The sequence below is a fragment of the Drosophila albomicans genome, chromosome X, assembly GCF_009650485.2.
Source record: "Drosophila albomicans strain 15112-1751.03 chromosome X, ASM965048v2, whole genome shotgun sequence".
In the NCBI taxonomy this organism is placed as follows: Eukaryota; Metazoa; Arthropoda; class Insecta; order Diptera; family Drosophilidae; genus Drosophila; species Drosophila albomicans.
In genome coordinates, this window is record NC_047627.2 from 13756637 (window position 1) to 13764096 (window position 7460).

A 7460-nucleotide genomic window follows, 5' to 3' on the forward strand; every position below is an offset into this window, starting at 1 on the left:
TTTATATACATTTTCAACTAATTTCCTCTCAGAAATAACTTCAGCATAAACTTTCAATATATAAACTAGACTGTAGACTAGAATCTTATTAAGTATGTAATAAACTAATTTAATTATGAATTAAGTTTAGTATTCAACTTACTGCACGGAAGCTTACAATATAATTTAAAATGACTGTTACATTTTTAAATACAAAAGAGTTTAGTACTTCATAAAGAAATCTGTATCTCTCTCATAGATATCAAGATAAAATTAAATATGAGGATTATCTCACACATATTTATTTTGTAGAATATAATTTACTTTTTCGCTTTAATCAAATGATAGCGAGTAAAAAAAAGAAAGCGTAGATTACTTGAAGTTTTTTGCAATATTCTTCAATAAGAACTTATTTACAAATATAGTTGCAATCCAATAATTGAATCAAGTGATATTCTGCAGATTGAAACCACTTTGTTTTTAAAATAATTCCAATTTCTGTAATACTCAAATTTTTGAAAAACTTTTGTACTCAAAGAAATATGAAAATGGAATTAGAAATAGACTTTAAATTTTATGTTACCTTATTGAACAAAATAAATAACTAAACTTGCATTCTTTAACTATATATATACAAACAGAGATTCATTACAATTATTTCGAAATATTGTATACTAATTTCTGGAAGATTCTTAGTGCAGAGGATGGTAATAAATAATCTACTGAATATACAAAATAAAGTAATATATATAAAATGCCATCCACTGTGATTGAATTTCAAATGAAATTCATTAGCAGGATAGAGCGAAATCAATTGTAAGCATAACAAGCTAGTTTCAAGTTTATTTTCGTAGACTACACACAATATGATATTCTGGGTCATTTGTGTTAGCTGCGAAATTGACACGTGCATTGATTTTACAGCTCTGATGTGAGCTTGTGAACTTGTCAAAGAGTCTTCCCCCGCATGTCACAACAAGTCATCATCATCATGGGATGGCATCGTCGTCATAGTCATCATCATGGTAGTTGCTCTTTTTAATTAGCTGCTGTGGCATTTTTATGAGCTGCCAAAAGGGGTTGGCATCAGAGATCTTCAGCATTTCAATGGGCAGGTCTCTCTCAGTTCCACTGACAGCGCAATAAAAATAAATTGAGTGGCAGCAGAGTGTGTATAGTCGATTGTATAGTATGTGTGTGTGTGTGTGTGTGTGTGTGTGTAGAATGCCACCCGCACTTGCAGCAGCCCCTAAGCAACACAGCAAAATTCAAAGCAGTTCAGCCAATTCACCCCCCACTCACTCATCCTGGGAGCAGTTCAGCCTCCTCAGCACTACCTTCACTTCAGCCCTCAGCTTTCTATTGTTGTTGTTTGTTGTTGGCCTCATCTGTTTGTTTATTGCTCGTCGGCGGTTGTGTTACCCTCCAACACACACACACAAACACACAAACACAGTGAGAATATCAGCCCAATACTTGTTTCACTTGTACTGTGCTCCATTTTAATGCGTGCGCTCTCACTTAGTACTCTCTGTTGTTGTTGTAATGTTGCTTTCGCTGCCTTGTTGTTGTCAACGGCAATGGCCACGCCTTTTTTACGTTAATTTCATTGGGGAGCAAATTGCAGCGCTATTCCCTGAGCAAACTTGAAGCCGAAGCCAACCCAAACGCAAATGCAGAACTCAAACTCAAACCTCAACTCAACTCAAACCCAACCCAAGTAAAGTCAAAAACAAAAATAGTCGAATCCAGCCCAAACCCAATTCAAGCATATCCCTTCCTCCCCCTATATATATATACTATATATATCGCTTTGTAGCGCTTTATATTTTCTCATTGTCATCAACATTGTCAACGGTTTATTTGATTTTTTATTTACTTGTTTGTTTCTTTTTATTTTTATTTGTATTCGTATTTTCTCTTGTTTTCTTTTTTTTATTGCCTTTCCTTTGTACTCGTGTCAATTGCGTGCACACAAAAAACACACAACAAAAATTCAATTACAACTTTATTAAAAGTTGCATGAAAACCGAGAAATTTATCCACACTAATCAACCACATAAAAACTTTAATCTCTTTAAAATATATTGAAAATGTTTTCTACTTTAAATCAATTGTATTTCTTACTAGAGATTTGAGTTATTACACAAGGAGAAAATTGACTTTCAACAATCATAAGTCAAATTTATTACCATAAGTTTCTTGAAATAAAAATACAATCTCATTTTTGCAAGATTGACACAAACTTATTTTTAAGTTCGCAATAATAAAAAACTAAAATCAATTTTTTAACATATTCTAGAGTTCTATAAATTATTCCAATTTAACATATTGTCCAAATTTATTTCTCTCTGTTCATTAAGTAAGATAAATTTAATATATATTGTCAATATTCATAATCCTTTTAATAAAAATATATTCATATATAATTAATTTATTATTTAAAATTTATCTTTTATCAGAAATTGGAAACCTAGAATTATGCGCTGGATTCAATTTTGAAATAATTTGAATTTCTCTTAAGATAAGTAAGATAAAAATAGAACTGCGAGATAGCCGCTACTCATTTTGAATAAAAAGGAAACAAAGCTGTATTATTTTAAAAGTATATCAAATTAATATACTGCAAACAATACTATAAAATATACCAAAAGATATTATTTTTATATATATGGCAGTACATTTAAAATGTATATGTATATCTCTTAAAGTCTCTGAGGTCAAGGTGTTCATACGGACGGACGGACAGACGGAAGGACTGACATTGCTAGATCGTGTCGGCTGTTGACGCTGATCGAAAATATATATTCTTTATGGGGTCGGAAAGGACTCCTTTTGCCTGTGAAATGCACTTCCTATGGATAACGTGTATAAATATTCGAAAATATATTCTTAAGTTTAAGATGATTTCATTTTGAAAGGGTTTAAAGATACTATTCTCTACATTAAGAGGTATTTTATCTATGGATTCAATTTCGTAAAGGCTAAAGATATTATTCCCATTATAAGGAGATATTTTCTTTGTGAAGTCAATTTTATAAAAGTTTGAAGAAGACCTTTTCTGTAGGGATTCAATTTCGTAAAAATATAAAGATATTATTTATTATTATAAAGGTTTGCAGATACTATTCTCTAGATTAAGAGGTCTTTTCTCTATGATTTCAATTTTATATAGGTTTAAAGATATTATCTCCTATATAAGGAGACCTTTTCTCTATGGATTCAATTTCGTCAAAGTTTAAAGTTATTATTCCACACGTATATTCTCTATGGATTCCATTTCGTAAAGTTTTAAAGATATTATTTTCCATTTAAGGAGGTTTTTTCTCTCCGTGTAGCAAGTACGAAAAACACTTGCCATATTCATTCATGGCAATTGCAAAACTACGAGTATTCTGAACATCTGCCCAGCAAGGTGACAGCTACTTGCTGTCATTTATCTAAGTAGGACAGTTAGAAACAGTAGGTGCACTGTAGGTGCATTCATGAGTGCATTCATGGGTGCATTCACAAGTGGCGGGCCATCATCAAAGGGAGCAAACGAAACTCATTAGTTAATTTTTAGGTTGAAATTCGTAGAAGTGCATGGGCAAAAGTTATTTCAGCAATTGACCTAATTACATGCAAGTGCAAAACATTAAACAAAATTGCAGCTTCCAGAGCAAGAAACGAAAAGAAAGAAGAAATCGTTTATTCATAGTACGAGCTCGCCTGGCCTGATCATTTATCATTGAACTGGTTGCTTCTGATACTTCAGCCGCCTTGTTTAATTAGGCTAGGACAGGACCACAACAGGGCCAAGGACAGGACGGGGACAGGACAGGACAGAAGAGGGGTAGAAACTAAAATGGAAAACGAAAACGATAACGAAAAAAAACGAAGAGCAACCTGTGCTATTAGTTTCTATGATAAATTGTGAGACTCTGCCTGTAATTTAGAGGCAACAAGAAACAATTTTGTAATGAAATTAATTAAAGTCGGCTTGCATGGATGCCTTTGTTGCTCCAATTAGGATGACGCCCAGAAATTTTCGAATTTAAATCTAATAAATGTTGCAGCTAGCTGCAGCATCTTATACTACATATGTTGTGTTAGATATGTGTACCTCAACCTAGACCTAGATCCAGTCAAACACACGAGTGTGTTTGAGTGTTGTTGTTCATGGCAGATGCACAAGGATACAAGGATGCATTGAGCATCCTCGTTGGCACCTGTGTGCGGTTGTCATGCGGTTGAGTTCTCTCTCGCTCTCGCTCTCTTCTCAGCCCGTTAGTCCAACAACTGTCTACAAATCATTCATCATTTGCACAACGTCTGACCCCTAGTAACATTACCATTTCAAATAAAAAAAAGGCTTCAACTCCTCTTTCGCATCTACCAACCAACAAAAAAAATGAAATGAAATGAAAAAAACCCAAACATCAGCCTCTCTCTCTCATATAAATAATTTTATTTTAGTTTTTTTTTTTGTTCGTTTTTTTCGCTGTCTGTTTGTTTCATTCCACATTCACTCTCTTCCGTTTCTTGAACTGTCCGCTAACCCATAATTATACGTCTTTGACCCAACGTCTGATGAGCTCTGGGGCTCTGTGTCTTGCGGATTGCTAAAACTTCTAAGGAAAACAAAATGAAAATATTCCTGGAAATTTTAGAAACCCTAAAAACTTAAAGCCCACGGCAAATGCATTCTTACATTCGCCTCAGCCAAATTGCTTGCATTCTGCAAATGCAGAAACCTAAAAAAAAAAAACAACAATAATACAGAAAATATTTGGCAGCATAATTTCATATTCTCAATTATCTAATTGCGAGATTAAACATATTATGTGAAGACAATCTTTATATAAGAAAAAAAAAACACTTTTAGTTTACTCGAATTTGTAGCGCAAATTAATTAAAGCACGTTTCTAACTTGTATACGTAACATAATTTAATGAATACGCGCTGAGAAATTCTCAGAATATTAATCCTCTTAATTCAAAATGTGTGTAAGGTCTTGCGAGCTATGGCTTAAACGTGGGAATTCAGTTTGTGTATCTCGCGTATTAAGCATAAATTTAACCAGTCGATTTATATTAATAAACGAATATGACAGACTCCGACTAAAGATTTTCGAACCCTTTGCTGGCTTTCGCAGCGTATTGAAAATGTCAATGTTCGATAAAATTCAATATTTAGTAAAAGATGCATGAAAGAAGACCAAACTAGACTAGTTTATAATTTGTATTAGAGAGCTGAAAAAGCAATCACTTGGAAGTAATAATAATAATGATAGTAATAATGATGATAATAATAATAATAATAATAATAATAATAATAATAATAATAATAATAATAATAATAATAATAATAATAATAATAATAATAATAATAATAATAATAATAATAATAATAATAATAATAATTATAATAATAATAATAATAATAATAATAATAATAATAATAATAATAATAATAATAATAATAATAATAATAATATAATAATAATAATAATAATAATAATAATAATAATAATAATAATAATAATAATAATAATAATAATAATAATAATAATAATAATAATATAATAATAATAATAATAATAATAATAATAATAATAATAATAATAATAATAATAATAATAATAATAATAATAATAATAATAATAATACTAATAACAATAATAATACAAGAATCTTAGCTGTTGCAATTTCACCTTATCACATAAAGTCTTCTTACTGCGTGTTATTCAGTTGGCACCAAGTTATATTATAATAACCTTTTAAGCAGTCAATAATCATAATTGATTTTTGTGTGGTGTCGCTGGTGGCGTCTTAAATGAAAATCGATCAGCAAGCGATGGAACATAAACAAATTTGTAAGCAAACTACCAGATTTGAGAGCCGTCAAAAACCCAACCGGAGATCATTCAGACCTGGCGCCACTAGGCTGGCCTATAATTAACCAAACAAAGAGCCGAATGGGCCGTTAAAGTGTCGAAGCCCAAGTCGAGCGTAGAGAGCAGCACTCTTCAAACCAAAACCAAACCAAACCAAAAAAAAACTAAAAAGAAGAAAAAAACAAAGAGGTGCAGCAAGAAGCAAAAGAATAAAGAAATACAACTATTTGAGCATTCAAAAAAAAAAACCCAATCAAAAATGCGGCAAACTACAAAGTAAAAGAAAATCAGGCCATGGAGGATTGCGGTAACACTCTCGATACTGTAACGAAATAACTGTCTGTGTGTGTAGGTGAATGTAGGTGAATGTGTGCGTGTCGGCATTAGTGAGGTGCCACCTACCCGACCTTGTCTCGGGATGAGCCTTCTTTTTTTTTTTTTTTTTTTGATTTCTGTTGTGTGTGTGTGGGACCTGTTGGTCTTCACAGGTTCCATAGGGTAAAGATTGACCTTGTTTGATCGCACGTTGAACTTGAAAATCAGTTGGGATCACCAAAAAAAACCCATTAAGCCACAATAAAATGTGCGCAAAAAAAAGGATTTCAATTTAATGACCTGCATATCAATTATTCTCTTAATCACAAATCCTTTAACTGATTTGAATTAATCGTTTTCATTATTGTAATTCTGTTAATATTTATCTACAATGCTTTATCTTTATCTAATTTATTTTGTGCATAATCTGAGTCTCTAATAAAAAAGAAGTGTGAATTTAGACTTAGTTGATAGTAAAACTTAATAACATAGTTAGAAATGAAAGTCAGTTTTATTTTAGTAGAATAGTTATAATAATCTATTCTAAATTCTAAATCTCTTATAAAAAAGAATACTAAATGTGTATTTTAACATAACTTAATGACATAGTTAGAAATGAAAGTCAGTTTTATTTTAGTAGAATAGTAGTTATAATAATATTTGTTTTGCTCATCATATTTGTTTTGTTCTATAACACATACATAACATATTTCTTACAAATGCATAAAACCTTTTTTGGGGCTCTGCAAATTAAAAGCGCAGCGACAACGATTTTAATATATCATCTCAGTTGCTGTTGCTGTTCTTGATGTTGATGTTGATGCTTCTGTTGCTGTTGCTGTTACTAGCAGTCCTGTAATTAGCCACAGAAGTTGCTGTCATTGGCAACTTGTCTGGCTTTGAGTTTTTTGGTCTGGGTCCCAGCCCGCATTCGAGTCTGTGCCTTCTATCTTGTGCCTTCTGCCTTGCTGCCTTGTTGCCTTTTGCCTTCTGCCTTTTGGCGTCTTCAGCTGCCGGCTGAAGGCAACTTCGCAACTTCCCAAATCCAAGTCAAGTCCATGGCTTTGGCTTTGGCTTTGGCTTTTGCTGCCGTCGCAATTTTAACGTTGCTGTTTGACCACGCTGCCAGACTACAGCAACAGCATTTTAAATGTCTGCAAAAGGGTATAATCAAATTGAGAAAATATATCCGAATCGACTTATTTCAATAACACTTAATGAATTCATGTATTTCTACATTAAAATTAATAAAAAAAACTTACTTATTCTGTCATTTAAAGTAATAGAT